Source organism: Kogia breviceps, chromosome 18 (assembly GCF_026419965.1).
Source record: "Kogia breviceps isolate mKogBre1 chromosome 18, mKogBre1 haplotype 1, whole genome shotgun sequence".
NCBI classification, from domain to species: domain Eukaryota; kingdom Metazoa; phylum Chordata; class Mammalia; order Artiodactyla; family Physeteridae; genus Kogia; species Kogia breviceps.
Genome location: NC_081327.1, coordinates 41,785,074 through 41,806,939, shown reverse-complemented (window position 1 = coordinate 41,806,939; position 21,866 = coordinate 41,785,074). Strand labels below are relative to the sequence as shown.

Below are 21,866 nucleotides of genomic sequence, written 5' to 3'. Positions count from 1 at the left end.
ACACATAAAGGAAAGTATTATTTCATAAAAAGTTTGTTCAGATAAATGTACATTTACATCTTCATGTATACTGTGTCATGATATAAAATATGTATATGTCTTACTAAAGACTGTAGTCAAAACCTCTTGAGAACAACTGCTCTACAACAATCCTATCTTACTTAGGGTTTTAGATTAGAGAGACACTAACACGAAGCAAACAGACCAACGCTAGATTGGGGACTAACTAGTCACTCAGAGAAATGCCATCAGTTTATTATTATCATTTTAGGTCTGAGAAATTTTCCCACATCTATGTAAAACAGTATTTATTCAATCATTCAATGCGTACTGAGCATTTATTCTGTACCATATATTGTTTGGGGTGCTAATGATACATCAATGAATAAAACATTTAAAAAAATTCCTACCCTACAAGATTCTCCTGGTAAAGAGCCAAGAATGATCGTGGCTCTGGCAGGGGAATGGGAAAAGTAACCATTCTGATGTATGCACAGAGTGTTCTCGTAACAGCAGCCTTCACTCCAGGAAAAAGACTCTACCAGGCCTTAGCCCAACTGGGGGGGAGGAAATTTCCCTGAGGCCCCCTCTAGACTTCTTATCGCACTGGGAATGGAAAACAGTTAATAAACACTGGTAAAGGTCACAGCCCAGGGACAGAGACCCACTAAAAGACTGAGATTTAATCATAAAATTATAAAACGCTTTCCCACCCCCACACTCTGCCACCATATTGAGGGTCCAATAAAATAACAGTGGATTACAGCCGAAAGAGCTAAAAGGTGTATACTCTATTTAAGAAAGAGTTCTCAGGGAAGACCAGAGATTACAGGGGAGACAAAAACAAGGATACTAGCATAATTTGAGGCCTCTGGCACCTACAATTACATCAATCATCAAACACACGCCAACTCCTAGCCAGATTACACAAAACTCCCAACTAGATAAAGGCCTATTCACCTCAGTTCCTATTACCTAATACATCCTGCCTGGCTTTCAATTAGAAATTATAAGTTATGCTAAAAGCTAAGAAAAAATAATGTGAAGAGACAAAGCGAGCATCAGAATTAGACTCAGATATGACAGCTTTTGGAATTATCAGACAGGGAATTTTAAATAACTATGATTAATAATGTTAAGGGCTCTAATGGAAAAAGTAGACAACATATAAAAACAGATGGGTAATGTAAGCAGAGACATGGAAACTCTGAGAAAGAATCAAAAAGAAAATGCAGAACATGGTAACAAAAATGAAGAATGCCTTGATGGGCCCACGTGGATGTGGTTGAGGAAAGAATCAGTAAGCTTGAAAATATATTAACAGAAACGTCCCAAACTAAAATGCAAAGAGAAAAAAAGAATTTTTTTTTTCAAAAAGAAAATACAGAACTGCCAAGAACTGTGGGACAATTTCAAAAGGTACATATCCTGAGAAAACCATAATTCAAAAAGAGTCATGTACCAAAATGTTTATTGCAGCTCTATTTACGATAGCCAGGACATGGAAGCAACCTAAGTGTCCATCAACAGATGAATGGATAAAGAAGATGTGGCACATATATACAATGGAATATTACTCAGCCATAAAAAGAAATGAAACTGAGTCATTTGTAGTGAGGTGGATGGACCTGGAGTCTGTCATACAGAGTGAAGTAAGTCAGAAGGAGAAAAACAAATACCATATACTAATACATAAATGGAATCTAAAAAAAAACATGTCATGAAGAAATTAGTGGTAGGACGGGAATAAAACACAGACCTACTAGAGCATGGACTTGAGGATATGGGGAGGGGGAAGGGTAAGCTGTGACGAAGTGAGAGAGTGGCAGGGACATATACACACTATCAAATGTAAATTAGATAGCTAGTGGGAAGCTGCCGCATAGCACAAGGAGTTCACCTCTGTGCTTTGTGACCACCTAGAGGGGTGGGATAGGGAGGGTGGGAGGGAGGGTGACACAAGAGGGAAGAGATATGGGAACATATGTATATGTATAACTGATTCACTTTGTTGTAAAGGAGAAACTAACACACTATTTGTAAAACAGTTATACTCCAATAAAGATGTTAAATAAATAAATAAATAAATAAAAGGTACAAAATACACATGACTGGAATATCAGAAGAGAGAACAGAGCAAAAGAAATATCTGAAGTAATATGGTCAACAATTTCCCAAAATTAACGACATAACACCAAATAACAGATCCAGGAAGCTCACAGAACATCAAGCAGGATGAATACAAAAATCACAAAATAAACTTTAAAAAGAAGCAAGGAGAGAGTGCAGTGAAATATTTAAAGTGTTAAAAGAAAAAGCCCGGGACTTCCCTGGTGGTCCAGTGGTAAAGACTCCGCGCTCCCAATGCAGGAGGCCTGGGTTTGATCCCTGGTCAGGAAACTAGATCCCGCACGCATGCTGCAACTAAAGATCCTACATGCCATAACCAAAGATCCCGCACACCGCAACAAAGATCCCGAATGCCGCAACTAAGACCTGGTGCAGCCAAATAAATAAATAAATACTTTTTAAAAGAAAAAAGAAAAAACCCACCAACCTAGAATTTTGTATCCAATGAAGTTACCCTTTAAAGTGAAGGAGAAAAAAAGACTTTCTCAAACAAAAACCTGCCCTTCAAGAAATGTTGAAAAGAAGTTCCTCAGAAAGAAGGAAAATGATATAGGTCAGGAACTTCTATCTACACAAAGAAAAGAGTATGGCAGAAGGAATAAATGAAGCTCCAACCACTGGCTTCTTTATACAGTAAAAGATTGGTACTTCGGGGAAGGGCCTATGTGGGAAGCGGATGCCAAATAGGGAAGAAACAAGAGAAGTAGAGAGGTGACGAGAGGTATGGGGAAAAACCATGCAGTGAAAAAACACAGGAATTTGGGAGGGGGTTGGAAGTAGAAATGTTAAACGTTGTGGACAAGGCCAGTCTCACTGAGAAGGTGACTTCTGAGCAAAGATCTGACTCAGGAGAAGGAGGGAACTGAGGATATCTGCGTTAGAACATTCCAGGCAGATAAAAGGGCAAGAGCAAAAGCTCTTGAGATGGTTGCATGTCTTGAAAGTGTAAGGAACGAAAGGGGGCCAGCGCGGCTGGAGGGCAGTGAAAGAGGAGGAGGAGGATAGTGATAAGAGATGCACCTGGAGAATTCCCCAGCAGTCCAGAGGTTAGGACTCTGTGCTTTCACTGCAGGGGGCATGGCTTGGATCCCACAAGCCACACGGTGCAGCCAAAAAAAAAAAAAAAAATTTAAGAAAATAAAAGATGCAACTGAATTTATCCTGTTAGGTAAAATCATCCTTAATGAACTATGAAATGCCTTGGAGCAGTGGTCCTCAATTCCTTCTACACATTTGAATACCTGGAGAGCAATAAAAACAAAACAAAACAAAAGAAACCCCACTGACAACCAAGCCCTAACCTCAGAGATTCTCATTTGATTGGTCTGGAGTGGGCCCGGGAAAGTTGTGTTATTTTAAAGCTATCCAAATGATTCCAAAGTGAAGTTGGGGCAAGAACCACTGGATCAGTGTTGTTGAATCAGTTGAGGCTTCAACTAATTTGACTGCACTGAAAGTAGGACTTTACCTCTATCAGAATCCTCAAGGTTCAACTAAAATTATGTCCCAAAATTGCAAATGAAAAAGTGGGGGGGACTTCCTGGTGGTCCAGTGGTTAAGAATCCACCTTCCAATGCACTGGATGTGGCTTCAATCCCTGGTCCGGGAACTGAGATCCCACATGCCGCAGGGCAAATGAGCCCACATGCCACAACTACTGAGCCCTTGCGCCACAACTACAGAGCCCACATGCTCTGGGGCCCGCACACCACAACTACAGAGCCCGCATGCCACGACTACTGAGCCCACGTGCCACAAATAGAGAGCCTGCATGCCACAATTACTGAGCCCACACACTCTGAAGCCCACATGCCCCAACTAGAGAGAGGCCCGCATGCTGCAAACGAAGAGCTGGCGCGCTGCAACAAAAGATCCCGCTTGCCGCAACTAAGACCCAACGCAGCCAAAATAAAAGAAAAAGAAAAAGTGGGGTGATATGTAACTCTAGGAACAGAATACAGTGGAGGAGCTGTTCCAGGAGTGGTTCCAAGGAGACTAAATATTGCACCACCTTCCTTGATGCCAACTTTTCCCACAGAGAGTCTTCCAGGGGCTCTCGATGAACATGACAGATTAAACACCTATATTTATCTCTGCTCCCTTCTCAAACGCCATAAAAATGTCAGGAAAGAAACACAAAGAACATAAACCCACTAAAAAAGAATGGAAAAGGAAACAACAGAGATGGCAGCAACATTTTGGACAGTGGCAAGTGAGTTGAAACTGAAATCTAACTGCCTGCGAAGGGGGAGGTGGGATTAAAAACAGGAGGGCAGGGCTTCCCTGGTGGCGCAGTGGTTGAGAGTCCGCCTGCCAATGCAGGGGACACAGGTTCGTGCCCCGGTCCGGGAAGATCCCACATGCCGCAGAGCAGCTGGACCCGTGAGCCACGGCCGCTGAGCCTGCGCGTCCGGAGCCTGTGCTCTGCAACGGGAGAGGCCACAACAGTGAGAGGCCTGTGTACCACAGAAAAAAAAAAAAAAAAAAAAAACAAAACAAGAGGGCTGGTAAAAACCTGCATGGAAAAGAGTCCCAGACTCCAGTCCCCACCCACTTCAGCTAGGCACTCATCCCTCCCTAATCCCAAACAGAGAGTTAAAGTTTAATCTCTGGATTGGTTAAATCAGACCTGAGAATTTAAGGCATGGTTGAGAGTAGGGATAAGGCACCACATCGATCCAGGGAGATAAGAGAAAGTCTATATCATGAACTATGAGAGGTTTCCCCATCCCCACTTACCTTTCCTCATTTGGGTCCTAGCACACTTAAACATACACAACTGAGGAGAGACTCAGGCATAAAAGCCAAATATCAAAACAAAGAGAAAAAAAGAACTCAATGGATAAGCTGATCCTCAAATTCAGAAGGAAATGCAAAAGACCCAGAATAGCCAAAATATCTTGAAGTAGAAAGTCAGAGGCTTCACACTTGCTAATCTCAAAATTTACTACAAAGCCACAGTAATCAAGACTGTGTGGTACTGGTATAAGGAAAGACATATAGAGCAATGGTATAGAACTAAGAGTCCAGATACAAACCTGTTGCAGGAAGGGGGATCCCTTCCAGGGCCCGAGAGAGGGCTCTAGTCTCACACTCGGAAATGAATTGTCCAAGGAGACACACGTGCTGACAAAGCAAGAGACTCTATTGGGAAGGGGCGCCCAGGTGCAGAGCAGCAGGGTAAGGGAACCCAGTAGAACTGCTCTGCCACGTGGTTCACAGCCTCAGGTTGCATGGTGATGGGGTTAGTTTCCAGGTTATCTCAGGCCGATCACTCTGACTTGGGGTCCTTCCTAGAGGGCACACACATCGCTCAGCCAAGATGGATTTCAGTGAGAAGGAAGAATCCTTCTCATTGGAATCCAGAAGGGAGGTTGATAGGACATATGGACTGGAGTCTCCTCTCTCCTTTTGACCGGTCGCTGGTAGCTTGTTAGTTCTGTGTTTCTTACCAGGACCTCCTATTGTAAGATAACTCAGGCAAGTGGTTACTACTGGGCCTGCCCAGGGTGGGCAGTTTCAGTCAGTGGTTCCCTTAACAATCCCACACTGACGTTCAAGTGATTTTAGACATGAGTGCAAGATACAGTAAGTCCCCTACATACAAATGAATTCTGTTCCAAGAGCACGTTCATAAGTCCAATTTGTTCATAAGTCCAACAAAGTTAGCCTAGGTACCCAACTAACACAATCAGCTACATAGTACTGTACTGTAATAGGTTTATAATACTTTTCACACAAATAATACATAAAAAACAGACACAAAAAATAAAGAAAACATTTTTAATCTTACAGTATAGTAATCTTACAGACACGTGAACTAACTTACATGACTGGACATGCAAACGCACGTTTGCATCTTTGAAAGTTCGCAATTTGAAGGTTCATATGTAGGGGACTTACTGTAATTCAATGGGAAAAGAACACTAGTCTTTTCAACACGTGGTGCTGGGGCAACTGGATATGCATGTGTAAAGGAAGGAAGTTGGACCCCTCCCTCAAACCTTAGACAAAAATGAACTCAAAAAGGATCAAAGACCAAAATATAGGAGCAACGATAGAAGAAACTATTGGTGTAAATCTTCATGACTTTATCTTTTTTTATGTTATTGAAATATAATTAATTCCATGACTTTATATTAAGAGATTGTTTCTTAGATATGATAGAAACACAAACAATGGAAGAAAAACTAGATAAATTCAACTTCATCAAAAATTTAAAATGTCTGTGCTTCAAAGGATACCATCAAGAAAATGAAAAGAGAACCCAAAGAATGAGAGAAAATATTTGCAAATCATGTACTGATAAAAGACTTATATCCAGAATATATAAAGAACTTTTACAACTCAACAATAAAAAGACAAATAATCCAACTAAAACAAAAATGGGCAAAAGATTTAAACAGACATTTCTCCAAAGAAGCTATACAAATAAACAATAAGCACATGAAAAGATGCTCAAACACCATTAGTCACTAGAGAAATGGAAATTAAAACCACAATGAGATATCACTTCACACAAACCAAAATGGCCAAAATCAAAAAGCATACAATAATAAGCACAAGCGAGAACTTGGACAAACTGGAATCCTCTAACACTGCAGGCAAGAAATGAAAAATGGTGAGCAGCTTTGGAACAGTTTGTTCAAAAAGTTAAACACAGAATTACCATTAAGACCCAGCAATTCCATTTTTAGGTATATACCCAAACGAACTGAAATGTGTCCACACAAAAATTTGTACACAAATGTTCATAGCAGGATTATTTGTAGTAGTTAAAAAGTGGAAACAACCCAAACATTTATCAACTGATAAATGGATAAACAAAATGTAGGATATCCATAAAGTGGTATATTATTTGGCCATAAAAAGGAATGAGGTACTGTTTCATGCTGCAATATGGATGAACCTTGAAAACATTATGCTAAGTGAAAGAAGCCAGAACAAAAGACCCAATTATCATATTTCATTTATATGAACTATCTAGAATAGGTAAATCTACATAAACAGTAAGTAGATTAGTGGTTGTCAGGGCAGAGGGTTGGGGGTCGGAGTGACTGTTAAGGAGTACACATTTTCTTTTGGTTGATGAAAATATTCTGGAATTGGATAGTGGTGATGGTTGCACAACTTAGTAAAAAATACTAAAATCCGGGGCTTCCCTGGTGGCGCAGTGGTTGAGAGTCCGCCTGCCGATGCAGGGGACACGGGTTCGTGCCCCGGTCCGGGAAGATCCCACATGCCGCAGAGCGGCTGGTCCCATGCGCCAAGCCCGCTGAGCCTGCGCGTCCGGAGCCTGTGCTCCGCAGCGCGAGAGGCCACAGCAGCGGGAGGCCCGCGTACCGCAAAAAAAAAAAAAAATCCACTGAATTGAACATTTCAAACTGGTGAATTTTAAGGTATGTGAATGATATTTCAATTTTTTTAACTCATAGTTAAATGTAACCACGGTCAGAGGAAACCTCAAAACAATTCAGATAGATAAAAGAAAATGTTGCATCCATGAAACAAGAACAGAATGTAATTTTAAAGGAAGAAAGGAAGGGAGAGAGGGAAGTTGGTTGGTTGGTTGATTCAGAGAATAAGAAAATGCTCTTGGAAAGGACAGTTCTCATAGCAGAAACCAAGTTGATAAAGTGAGGACATATTCTAAGAAACAGAACCAAAAGAAAAAGCAGATGGTAGATAGGAGAGAAAAGACTTTTTAAAAAAATTCTTCCTTTTTGTTTTCTTTTTTTTTTTTTTTTTTTTTTTTGGCCATGCAGCTTGCAGGATCTTAGTTCCCTGACCAGGGATCAAACCTGGGCCCACAGCATTGGAAGCTCGGAGTCCTAACCATTGGACCACCAGGGAATTCCCAAGACTTTTTAAAAATAGTAGATTCGTTTAAAATGTCCAATGTCTGACTTAGTCCAGAAATAGAAAAGAGAAAAAAAAAAAGATAGCAAAGAAATGTTACAGATTTTTCTTAAGCTGAAGGATATACATTTCTAGACAGAAAGAACCTGAGTGCCCAGAACAATGAATGAAAAACAAAAACAAAAAAACACACTAAGACAAAATACCATGAAAGTTCAGAACAGGAGAACAAAGAGTATACATGCTTCCAGCCACATTTACAAAAAACAGGAACCAGAAGGGCATCAGACTTCACAGTAATACTGGATGCTAGAAGACAATGCAATGCTTCACATTTCAGATAAAATTATTTCCAATTATTAAATAAAATGATTAATCCCAATCTATAATTAAAATTATTTCCAATCCAGAATTCCATAACCATCAGTCAAGCATGACAGGAAAACAATGATATTTTCAGCTTTGGAAAGTCTCAAAAAAATTGCTTCCAAAGCTCATTTTCTCAGGAAGCTACTGAAAGATACACTCTAGGGGAGTAAATGAGAAAGTTGGAGGACAGTGTGTATTCACATGGGAGAGGCAAAAGGAATTCCCAGATTAACGTTGAAGAGAAATCCCAAGGCATTACTGTCCATTAGCCTAGAGAGCAACCAGTCCAGATGAGAGTTCATAAGACGTGTCATCTTTAGATGAAAGAAAAAAACTGACAAAATAGATTAGATGAGGCATCTGATTGCACTGAAAGAAGTATTATTTTAGCTCTATCAGAATGTTTGGGGCTGAGGTAGTGATAGGTACACAGAAAATTATGCAAATGAAAAAAATCAGGAAATACACAACTCTAGTAAAAACAAAAGCTATTATGAGGAAGGAAATGTAATCCTAATACACAGTGTGGTTCCGCTGTGAATAATATTTATAATCAAAATAGTATGAACAATTTAATCAAAACTTGTGATACGGCTGTAATCAGAAGGTGGGGGTAGAAGAGTACATTTGTGGAGACTGGCCAGAAAGAGAGTTCAGTGTCCATCCTCAGTGGTTAAAAGGCAACAGATAAAACTGACAAGCTAAGAAATGATAGTGTATGGATGCCATTTAGAGAAGCGTAAGTCTATACCAGAGAAGAGCTCAAAGAGTTAAAAAGCAATAGATAAAACTGACAAGCTACACTATTTACGATAGCCAAGACATGGAAGCAACCTAAATGTCCATCGACAGATGAATGGTTAAAGAAGATGTGGTACATATATACAATGGAATATTACTCGGCCATAAAAAAAGAAATAATGCCATCTGCAGCAACGTGGATGGACCTAGAGATTATCATACTAAATGAAGTAAGTCAAACAGAGAAAGACAAATATCATATGATATCACTTACATATGGAATCTTTTAAAATGATATAAATGAACTTATTTACAAAACAGAAACAGACTCACAGAGATGGAAAACAAACATGGTTACCAAAGGGGAAAGGGCAAGGGCGGGAAGGGATTAAATTAGGAGTTTGGGATTAGCAGATATAAACTAATATATACAAAATAGATAAACAACAAGGTCCTACTGTATAGCACAGAGAACTATATTCAATATCTTGTAATAAACTATAATGGAATATATATGTGTGTGTGTGTATATATATATAACTGAATCACTTTGCTGTACACCAGAAACTAATAGAACATTGTAAATCAACTATACTTCAATTTTAAAAAAATTGACAAGCTAAGAAATGACGGTATAAGGATGCCATTTAGAGATGCAGAAGTCTATACCAGAAAAGAGCTCAATGAGTTAAAAGTCATTGACTCTACAGAACAAGAACCAAGAACAAAAGGGAGTGAAACAAGGAAGTGCTGTTGAGTTATGAGCCGGTGTAATGCTATTGGACTTTCTAAACTAAGTGTGTGTGTTATTTGGGGCATAAATAAAATTTAAATTCAAGAAAGGAAAAAGGGTCTCTTCAAATCAGGTCATAGGATGATGTCCTTACTTAATTTTTACAAGAGCATCCAGTCTACATTTAATTAGCATAGTGGGTTGAACTGTGGTCCCCAAAAGATATGCCTAGGTGCTTACCCTCTTGGAACATGTAAATGTGACCTTATTTGGAAATAGATGTAATTACGTTAAAGCTCTCAAGATGAGACCATCCTTTAGGGTGGGCCCAGTGTCCTTATAGGAGACAAATGAGAGAAGACACAGACGCAGGGAAAAAGGCCGTGAAGACTTGGACTGAAGAAATTCCCTGGTGGTCCAGCGGTTAGGACTCGGTGCTTTTACTGCCATGGCCCGAGTTCAATCACTGGTCAGGGAACTAAGATCCCGCAAGCTGTGCGGCCAAAAAAAAAAAAAACAAAAAGAGGCTGAGATTTGAGTCTCACAACATCAAACCCACACAAATTCCTAGAGCCAAGCAGGATTTCTCCCCTAGCGTGCAGAGGGATCTCAGCTCTGCTGACACAGTTGACACTCTGATTTCAGACCTCTGGCCTCCACAACTATACAGGAACAAATTTCGGTTGTTTTAAACCACCAAGTTTGTGATAATTTGTTACACACAGGAGGAATTGGAAATTAACACGATTAAGCACAAAGGCTTTTAGAAGATGTGGATTTCACGACAGCAAGCTGAAACTGAAAAGCCTCTTCCAACAACACATCCTTGGGGCACTTGACTTCCATATCCACCTGGACCCAGGCCCAGCTGTAACCTCCCTTAAGAAATAACCCCTGCAGGGATTTCCCTGGGGGGGGGGTGTAAGACTCCACCCTTCCAATGCAGGGGGCCTGGGTTCAATCCCTGGTCAGGGAACTGGACCCCACACGCATGCAAAAACAGCAACAAAAAGCCCATGTGCAACTAAGAAGTCCACATGCTGCAACTAAAAGATCCCTCATGCCACAATGAAGATCCTGCATGCCGCAACTAAGACCTGGCACAGCCAATCAGTCAATAAAATAAATCTTCAAAAAAAAGAAAGAAGGAACCCCTGAAGTCACAGGGGACTGTGGTCTTGCTGAAATTGTCATCTGTTTCTTAACTGTGACTCCAGATACAAACCAGAATCCTAAATGTACCATTATGTTTTATTTCATTACTTTAAAAAAAAAAAACAGTATTTTTCACACTCTACTCAGAACAATTTGTTGATGCCATTTCTAACACCACCACAACTGATCACCCTTTGAGAATCTGAGAAGAGTCTGTTTTAATGACAAGTGACAGAATGAAGCAAGAAGGGCCACAAGAGAAGAGTAAAAGGCAGCTTCTCTCTGGTCTTCACATGAAAGCTTTACCATCTTCCTCCTCCTCTTCACCTCTCTTTCCTTTTCTACTTTGCTAGGCCCTTCGTTCTCTCCAATTTCTTCCTTTTTCCTATGACACAGGCATGCCCCAGGCCCTGCATGGGTACCAGAAGGGTAGCTGCCCTCAGCTCAGATTTAGACTATGGTACAACCTCAACTACCAGCTGCCGGGGGCTTATCAGCTTTGCCCCAAAAGGAAGAAACAGTGCCCTTACACCTTTACTTTTAAACAAGAAAAAAAACAACAACAAAACTTTCTTTGCCTGTAATCCACTGGCTGTTAGAAGGAACTATTCTCTAGGGTAGTGATTCTTGAGTCCTTCTCATTAGCGAAATCAAGCATCTCAAGGGTCCAGCTGCTGGTTCGGGGTTCCCAGAGGCATCCAGAAAGACAACAAAGATCTATCATAGTCCTCTATGGTTAAAATACTTGAAATGCCTGAGATCAAAAAGGCAGGGATATTACTTTTCAACATATTCAACTGGGAGTAATAGAGGAAGCTGAATAACATGTGGCACCCAGAAAATAAAGGAGCTGCTGTCACCTGCGTCAAAATCTTGACTTGACCTGGACAGAACAAACAGGAAAGGATGCATGGTTGATTCTTTTTTATTTTTGTTGAAACATAATTAAGACACTGTAAGGTCACCCTTTTAAAGCGTACAATTTGGTGGGCTTTAGTATATTCACAGAGTTGTACAACCATCACCACTATCGGATTCTGGAACATTTCATCACCCCAGAAGAAACCTAATACCCATTAATAGTCACTCCTCATTCCTCTTGGTTCCCCAGCCCCTAACCACTAATCTACTCTCTGTCTCTATGGATCTGCCTATTCTGGACATGTCAAATAATTGGAATCATACAATATGTAGTCTTTTGCATCTGGCTTCTTTCATTAGCATAATGTTTTCAACGTTCACCCACACTGTAGCATGTATCAGTATTTCATTCCTTTTTCTAGCTGAATAATATTCCAGGGACTTCCCTTGTGGTCCAATGGGTAAGTCTCCGTGCTCCCAAGGTAGGGAGCCTGGGTTTGACCCTTGGTCAGGGAACTAGATCCCATATGCATGCTGCAACTAAAAGATCCTGTGTGCTGCAACTAAGACCTGGTGCAGTCAAAATAAATAAATAAATAAATATTTTTTAAAATAATAATAATAATAATATTCCATCTGTAAGGACAGACCACATTTTGTTCATCGATCATCAGTCAATGGACAACTCAACATGTGTCTTATTAGGGCGGGTTGATTCTTTTTTGTTGTTGTTGGCTGAGCCACGTGGCTCGCAGGATCTTAGTTCCCCGACCAGGGACTGAACTCAGGCCACCACAGTGAAAGTGCCATGTCCTAACCACTGGACCGCCCGGGAATTTCCAAGATGGGTTGATTCTTGAAGCCAGGGGACTATTACGGTCAAGGGCACCTTCAGCAAGAGGGCAGCCAGCCTTCTAACTGTACCTCTTCCAGACCCCTTTGATTCACCCCATCCAGTCCTGAGCCATGGTCAGTCTTTCAACAGGTGCTCACAGACCCCACCCTGTGCCAGGCCCTGGAAATACAAAGCAGAATGCCACGGGGCCCCTGCCCTCTGGGAGCTCAGATATCTTACTCTAAGAGTCCCCCATTAAATAAATCCTCGAAGAGCTTCTGGCAGGAGAAAGCAAATACACATCAGATTTAGCAAGTGACAGTTCTTGCAGTATCTGAAGTACCTGATTATTCTTATCACCCAACTTCGGCAAGAACCTTTCAGACCAGTAAATCTTTTGGAAACAAATAGGCTTCACCAGTCACTAGCCATTGAGTGACACGGGACAAGTTACTTCTCATCATCTCTAAATTTCAGTTTCCTCATCTGTGACCTAATGATAGCACTACCTTATAAGATTATCGTAGGGAATAAATGAGTTCAGGTGAAGCAACCAGCAAATACTAAGTGCTCTTCAAGTATTACTACAAGCTAAACTTGTCCTACTTGATGTTGAAATTCTAGGCTCTGAGATTCCTGAAATTCTTGACCCAGCTTTGAGTCAAGAAATCACTGAACACTGATCTTGAGATGAAAGAACCTGTGTAGCAGATGAGGCAGGGAAGAGCAAAAACGACTCACCAGCACCAAGATTTTATTTTCAATTAGGCCACTGTGGAAACAGGCAGTGCTTCTTATTTATAAGTACAGAGCCGCCCTCTATCCACTTCTTGAAAGATGTGGATGAGAAGGGTCTGTTCAAAAGATTCTTCCAAAAAAAAAAAAAAAAAGATTCTTCCTTCCCTCCACCCTCTCATGCTTTTCCAACACTAATGCTTCTTTCTCTGCCTCCTTCCTCTGTTCAGCATTGAGTTACCTTCCATTCCCCAAAGGCCCATATTGAAAAACAATCAAACAGAACTGAACTTGGCCAAATGCCATCTGTACAAAGACCAAGCACATAAGAAGAGAGGGAGGGAGGGACATGGGAAGTCACAGCATTGGAAGTGCAGTGGAATTATAAGCTAGTAATAGAAGAGACTGGGGAGTTCTCTGGTTAGGATTCTAGGCTTTCACTACCACGGCCCGGGTTCAATCTCTGGCTGGGGAAGTGAGGTCCCGCAAACTGCACGGCACAGCCAGAAAAAAAAGGAATGAGAGAGAGAGACTGGAAAAGAGAAAAGAGAGAGAGAGAGACTGGAAAGCAGTTCTAAGGACAAAACAGGAAGCAAAAGGCATGGATGACACAGAGAGAAAGAGGACCTGCCCCCTAGGTCAGGGCTGCCAAGTCTTGATATTCGGTATATTCCTAGAAATGGTGATTAACACTTGACTGGAAGCACTGAATGTTTGATTTCAAGCTGCTGGGGGTGAGGCAGGAACAGGGGACTACAATCTTGTCAAAAAGATTCAGTTGGCTCTTTTTAAGAGAAACAAGATCTTTCCTTTTGTCCCTACCTCTCAGAAATTCCAGAGTCTATAATAGTCTGAAGCAACCCAAAGTCACTCACTGACTTGATTCCAGTGGAAGGTTATGTTCATGCATCCACTACTGCATAGCTTGCTGACAGAAGCATCAGACCTGGGCTCAGAAGACTAAGATTCAAGTGCCAGCTCCTCCATCTCTTACAGCTACATGACCTCATGCGCAGGTCACTTCACCACAGTGAGGTTGTTTGTTTTAAATCTATAAAACAGCAGGATGCCTAGCAACAACATACATTCAATAATGTTAGGTAGAACCAATATTTTAAACATTAAAAAGCCATTACCTTATCCTTCCAAGCTGTCTCTTTCCCATCCTTCTTGGAGGTCTCTAAATTGGCTGCCAACCCAGAAAGCCTGACTAATTCCAGAAACTGGGACTTATATTGATTTCAGTGGCACTACAAAGATGCAGGCTTGGGAGTAGCCTCCTTAGGAAGAAGAGAGACCCATTAGCTTGTGGTTTTCAAAACGGTCTTTAAATGAAAAGCGAAAAGGAGAGAAAACCAAGTTCCCCAAGATATAATGCAATGCTTTGCTATACTTAAAATACCTACTAGTGGGGCTTCCCTGGTGGCGCAGTGGTTGAGAGTCCGCCTGCCGATGCAGGGGTCACGGGTTCGTGCCCCGGTCCGGGAAGATCCCACATGCCACGGAGCGGCTGGGCCCGTGAGCCATGGCCGCTGAGCCTGCGCGTCCGGAGCCTGTGCTCCGCAACGGGAGAGGCCACAACAGTGAGAGGCCCGCGTACCGCAAAAAAAAAAATAAATAAATAAAATAAAATAAAATACCTACTAGTATAATAGTATAAACTGAGATTTTTGTCTCAAAATTGAACTTCTAGCACTCCTCTTGGCTATGTATCCACATTACGCCCTAAGTGACCTCCCCCAGCCTTAGCTCTGAATACCATCTTTGTGCTAACTGCTTCCACATGTACATTCGCAGCCCAGCCCGGCTCCCGCCTGCCCTATCTAACTGCCCGTGACACCTTCACTTGTTTTTCTACTGGGCATTTTACAATCAGTGTGAAAGAAATTCAGCCCCAGCCCTCTTCCTCCTACAGTCTTCCCATTTCAGTTCATGGCAATTCCATTCTTCCAGGTGTGCACGCCAAAGATTGCAGTGTTGCCGTGACTCCTTTCTTTCTCTCACATCCCACCTCCACACACCCTGTTGGCTGTACTTCAAAATATACCCAGGGCCCGACCGCTGCTGGCCACCTCCAGCACTACCACCCAGGCCATCCTTCACCTGGATCAAGGCAGGAGCCTCTAAACTTGTCTCCCTGCTTCTACTCCTCACTCCTCTTTGCTTTCTCCACAAGGCAACCAGGGTAAGCCTGTTAGAAGGCAGGATGAGACACGTCCACTCCACTGCTCAAAACCCTCCAATGGCCCAACTCACCCTGAGAGAAAATCAACATCCCCACGAGAGCCTGCAAGGCCCCCAGGACCTGCCCATCTCTCCCTTACCCCCAATGCCTCTCTGACCTCATCCTCTCCATTCCCCCTTCACCACCCCCTCCAGCCACACCGGCCTCCAGGCAGGTCCACCACCCTGCCAGGGGTGGCCCTTCCCTCGGGCTTTTGAGCTTGCTCTTTCCTCTGCCTGGACCACTGTGTCCCCATTTAGCCACATGGCTCGTTTTCTCACCTCCTTCAGATCTCTGCTCAACGGTCACCTTCTCAGGAAGACTTTCGAAGGACCCTCTTCAAAACCGCAATGCCAGCCAACAACCCACATCCTGCCTCCCTCCTTTACTACAATGTAATGCGCATTTTACTTGGTTATTTTGTTCATTGTGCCTTTCCCCACTAAAATTTAAGATCCACAAGGGCAGGGGGTTTTGCCTTCCTTGTGTACTATAGTCCCGGTGTTCATAATAGCACTGTCCAATATAATTTTTAATTTCCTAGGAAACATTTTAAAAACTAAACAGGGGACTTCCCTGGTGGCGCAGTGGTTAAGAATCCACCTGCCAGTGCAGGGGACACTGGTTCAAGCCCCAGTCCGGGAAGATCCCACATGCCGCGGAGCAACTAAGCCCATGCGCCACAACCACTGAGCCTGCGCTCTACAGCCTGTGAGCCACAACTACTGAGCCCGCGTGCCGCAGCCACTGAAGCCTGCGCACCTAGAGCCCGTGCTCCCCAAGAGAAGCCACCGCAATGAGAAGCCCGAGCACCGCAATGAAAAGTAGCCCCTGCTCGCTGCAACTAGAGAAAGCCCACGTGCAGCAACAAAGACCCAATGCAGCCTAAAATAAATTTAAAATAGGTACACCTTTAAAAAAATTTTTTTTTATTAAAAAAATAAATAGGAGCTTCCCTGGTGGCGCAGTGGTTGAGAGTCGGCCTGCCGATGCAGGGGACACAGGTTCGTGCCCCTGTCTGGGAAGATCCCACATGCCGCGGAGCGGCTGGGCCCGTGAGCCATGGCCGCTGAGCCTGCGTGTCCAGAGCCTGTGCTCTGCAGCGGGAGAGGCCACAACAGTAAAAGGCCTGCGTACCGCAAAAAATAATAATAATAATAAATTAAAAATAAATAAATAAAAACTACAAAGAAATAGAGGAAATTTCAATTCTACTGTATTTAACCCAATAAACTTTAAATGTTATGATTTATAGCATATATTTATATTATATTTATCATTTATTATGATATTTTTAAAAATCAATGAGATAGTTTACCTTTTTTTTTTTTCATATTAAGTCTTCAAAAATCTGGTGTGTACTTTATACTCATAGCTGAACCCCAGTGTTCAACACTGGAGAGTGACCACCATACTGGACAATGCAACTCTAGAACAATGCCTGGCACAGAGTAGGTACTTATAAATATTTATTGAATGAAAAAATGTTTTCCCAGGAAGAGGCAGCTATGATATAGCACAGGATTTTCTAAACTTCAGTTACACTCCATATTCACAATTTTTGCTGTAACCTGTACTATTTTTCCCTTAAAATGTCATACTTTGTCCACTTGAAAAAATATTTTAAAATAAAACTTTATGTTGCCTCTATAAATGGAAAAGAATGGGTCTAAGGATAAAATGCCTGGGCGTGAGTCCCTACTCAGTCACTCACTACTTCCAGACTCTAAAACAAGGACTTCACTAAGCCTCAGTTTCGTCATCTGCAGAATAGGGACAATTCCAACCTTCATAGGATCATGGTGAAGATTAAATGAGATGCTGTCATAAGCTCTTTACAATTGGGAAAGTAGTCATTAAATAAAGGCGACTGAGAAGCCAACCCAAGCCTTTTCCTCATGCCTGTCACTTTCACATGGACCGATAACAGAAAATAGCAAGCTTGTCTGACAAGAGAAGAGCTAGGACTCAGGTTCAAATCTCCTGTCCTCCACTTACAGGTCTGTGACCTTTAGAAATTCATTTATTCACCAAACACCAGTGCCCACAACATGACAGGCACTAGGCTAGGAGCCAAATAAGTCAAATAAGATATGAACCCTGCCCTTGAGGAATTTGCAGTCTAGCAGGGAGAAAGAGACCAGCAGACAAGAAAAAGCAAACAACTGTCAAAAAATGAAGTCATCTCTCTTAGGTCTGTTTGTTCACTGTGAAATGGGAATAACACCTTCCCAATCTAACTCACAGAGCTGCCACAAAAATCAATTTTTAAATGTTTGTCAAGTACTCCAAAAACCTGAACTCATTATACATTAGCAAAGTACTCTTCTTTTTCCTACTTGTAACCCAAAACAACTCCGGCTCCTGTAAATGTCCAGTTTGAACATTCACTCCAATTGTACCACATCTGTAAAATTCATTCCGCTTTTGCAAATGTTAGCAAACACAAGGAAAAAGGATAAACAGCTTTAGCACAGGTATTTAATCTCAAAATTATGATCCAGGTCACAGTTCTAAGGAACAAAACACAGACCTCTCAGTCAGCTACCTGGTTACAGTTTGTCAAGATAAGCAGTCACATGGTAAAGGAAACTGAATAATTTAAACTGAAGAAAGAGGAAAACTCATGAAGCAGGGTAGGTTGACAGTGTCCAAGGTTACAGCAGTCTCTGCATTGGTGAGGTAATGCTGGGATTAGGTCGTGCTCAACATGGTAGGCTAAAAGCCATTTTATGGCCAGAGCATAGTGCCCGCACTCTTTTTTTAAGCCTAGAAGTTGATCTGATCTGAGAAAATCTCAAAGAAAGATGATCCCAAGGGCTAGGTTCCCAAGAAGTGGAAACCCTACCCAAGCAGGAGTAAGTGGGTGTGACGAAAGCAAGATGATCAAGATTCTGTGATCCTTCCTTAAGTTTAAAAACTGAATGGGACCAAAATCAAAGTCTCGGGCACCAGTCATTTACAAAGAGGAAGGAAGGAAAAGACTCAGGTGCGGTTACAGTCTGCATTTTCATACTGATTTCTCCTTCTTTCCCTCCATGTCACTCGCCCAATCTCAGGCGACCCATTCCAACTCAGTCCCGAGTCGCCCCTTCCCCCTGTTCCGATCCCTGCACAAAGGTCACTCCTCTTCATCCCTGGCACCTAAGATGCTTTCCCCTTCCGGGAGGACTTGCTGGCCGCCGAACCCATGACTGCCTTCGCGCCCACCTCGGAGCAGCCCCAGCGCAAGACCCGCGGCGAGCCCACCCCTCTCGGGCGGGAACCGGGACACCCCTCCTCGGAGGCCGGAACCACCGCGCCAGGCCCCTCCCACAGGAAGCCGCCGCCCCCCAGCGCCCTGGCCGCGCCTCCCCCGGCCCACCCCGCGCCTTCCGCCACTCCCGGACTTCCCCGCGCCCCCGCCCGCCCGCCGCGCCCCCAGAGCCGGTGCTCGCTACCTGCTGCAGCTACAGAAGCGGCGCCCAACTCCTCTCCCACTTCCGCCTTCCACCGCCCGCACTCGGGCCAGGTCACGTGACCACGCGCGGTCACCTGACCCGGAAAAGGCTGGCCGGACCGCAGGTGTGTGCAACCTAGGCCAGGCCTAAGAATCCCTGGCCAGAAGGCCTTCTTATGCATTGTATGTTTAAAAGTGGGAGGGTTTTCCACTAGCTAGATGGTCCCCGAGCAATCAAATAAATTGAGGGCTCGCTGAGCGCCAGTCGCTTCACATACTCCTCCCATCAACCCCTAGGGCGGGCCTGTCTTAGCCCCAATTTACAAGTGAGAGGAGGTGTTCAATCAAGTCAGCATTTATTGAACTCAGGGTTACCTTATAAAATACAGGACGCTCAGTTAAATTTGAATTTTAGATAAACAACCATTAATACGTAGGTGTGCCCCCAATACTGCCTGGTACAGTGCATGTTTATACTAAAACACTACTTGTTGTTGATACTCATATTTAATTAGGCATCTGGTGGGGTTTGTTATTTTGATTTTAATTTTAAATTTTTTTAAATCTATTTATTTTTGGCTGTGTTGGGTCTTCGCTGCTGCTCGTGGGCTTTCTCTAGTTGCAACGAGCGCACAGGCTTCTCTTATTGTGGAGTACGCAGCTCTAAGTGTAGGGCCTTAACTATACTTACACCCCTACTTCCCTATCGATACTTTTGAGCTTTAAGCTTTTTCGGCTGGCAATAAGATACTGGAATGTCCCCCCCTGGGCAGAAACCGTTCCGAGCAAACAAGTATGGCGGGGGATGAAACCTCGAGCAAACCAGTATGGCGGGTGATAAGAATGATTAAGCCAGAGTTTAAAGGTCGCCCTAGCCAACCATAACTCATGTGACTCAACCCCCCACCACAAAAACACGAAAATGTAAAGTAGGCATCCAACAGCTAACCAATCAAGGAACTAGAGCCAAGACCCCACTCCGGTAAATGTAAAGTAGGCATCCAACAGCTAACCAATCAAGGAACTAGAGCCAAGACCCCACTCCGGTAAATGTAAAGTAGGCATCCGACAGCTAACCAATCAAGAAACTAGAGCCAAGTCCCCACTCCGGTCCAGGAACAAACAAACCAATGAGAAAAAAACCCTTGATATATCCATACTTTGCATAATGAAAAATGAAAACTATAAAATGTATGTGATTCCGCTTGGGGGGGGTTCCTCTTCGGCCTCCTGCGTGAGGACCAAGGAACCCCGGTGCACCGGCTCCTAATAAACCTCTTGTGTGTTGCAGCGACTCTCGACTCTTGGCGGTTCTTGGGCGAGCTGGGATCCCTCAGAGACCGTTCAGGTCTAACATAAGCACGCGGGCTTCAGTAGTTGTGGCACGCAGGCTCAGTAGTTGTGGCTTGCGGGCTCTAGAGTGTAGGCTCAGTAGTTGTGGTGCATGGGCTGCGTTGCTCCGCGGCATGTGGGATTTTCCTGGACCAGGGCTCGAACCCGTGTCCCCTGCATTTGCAGGCGGATTCTTAACCACTGCGCCACCAGGGAAGCCCCGCATCTTGTGTTTTAATTTGCTATATCTGACGACCCAAAGCCTACTATGTGCCAGGCACGGTTCTAGGCTCTAGGAACACAAAAGTAGCTTTTGTGGAGCATCCGTTCTTGCGACATAAAACAAAGCTCCACCACACCAAACTAACCCCCATTTCCTTAGGATACAGAGTAGACAGACCTTTATGAACTAGAAAAAACATTTTAAATCAATATTCTTTACTGATGGTTGAGAACTTCAGCTTTGACAAGTTGAATGAAGGCTCAATTTTTCACTTTTAATCACCATTAACTAAAATTAATACTAATCACCTAATTAGCTCTAAGCACTGTGCACTAATTATTCTGTTATTTTGGGGCCTTCCAGTTTGGATGGATCCTGTTACGCATACAAATGAAACTGGTTGAGCATTTAGTCTCTATTTTGCCATTCCAAATCCATCCAGGAGATGGCCTTTCAAGGACCTACAGCTCTCTCTTAACACCTTAATTCCTATCTAAAAAACTATTAAAATTTCTCTAGTAACATCGATGGGAGTTGTACTAATTCTCTTCTAGGGGAATTAGGGAAGGCCTCTTTGATTTGGTGGCATTTGAGTAGGTGTTGGCCAAAAGGAAAAAAGGGACTAGGCAAGGCAGGCTCTCACTGTGCATCAAAGTAAAAGGTAAATATATACCTGGACCTATAAAGGCCCTAGGTGATACCTCCCACCCCTCCCCTTTGTTTCATCTCATCTCCAACTACTCTTTCACTCAGTACCCTGATTCAGCAACTCTGGCCTGAGGGCCTTTGGACTGGCTTTTCCCTCTTCCTAGAAAGCTCTTTCCCCAGGTAGTCAGTTGGCTCACCCCCTCATCTCTTTCAGATGTTTGCCTAACTGTCCCTTTCAGTGAAGCCTTTCCTGATCACCCTATTTAAAAGTTCAACTCGGGCTTCCCTGGTGGCACAGTGGTTGAGAATCCGCCTGCCGATGTAGGGGACACGTGTTCGTGCCCCGGTCTGGGAAGATCCCACATGCCGCGGAGCGGCTGGGCCCGTGAGCCATGGCCGCTGAGCCTGTGTGTCTGGAGCCTGTGCTCCGCAATGGGAGAGGCCACAACAGTGAGAGGCCCGCGTACCACAAAAACAAAACAAACAAAAAAAAAAACTTCAACTCATCCTTTCCTTCCCCTCCTACCAGCCCCTTCCTGCTTTATTTTTCCTCTCCATATTTCCTCAGCTTAGCACTATCTG

General features: G+C 43.1%; 1 protein-coding gene and 1 non-coding gene across 3 annotated transcripts in view; both read right to left on the bottom strand.

Moving 5' to 3' along the window:
- WWP2 (WW domain containing E3 ubiquitin protein ligase 2) overlaps positions 1-19,174 on the bottom strand; it is a 151,025-nt gene extending 131,851 nt beyond the window's left edge. The window contains exon 1 of one of the 2 annotated variants that reach the window (XM_059044814.2): positions 19,083-19,174. The gene's annotated coding sequence lies outside the window, so the exon portion shown is untranslated. The remainder of the gene's footprint in view (positions 1-19,082) is intronic. The other variant, XM_067019594.1, reaches the window with a different exon arrangement.
- On the bottom strand, positions 7,911-7,983 carry TRNAW-CCA (transfer RNA tryptophan (anticodon CCA)). Its single transcript has one exon. It is a non-coding gene; the product is annotated as a tRNA-Trp (tRNA).
- Positions 19,175-21,866: the final 2,692 nt, after the last annotated feature.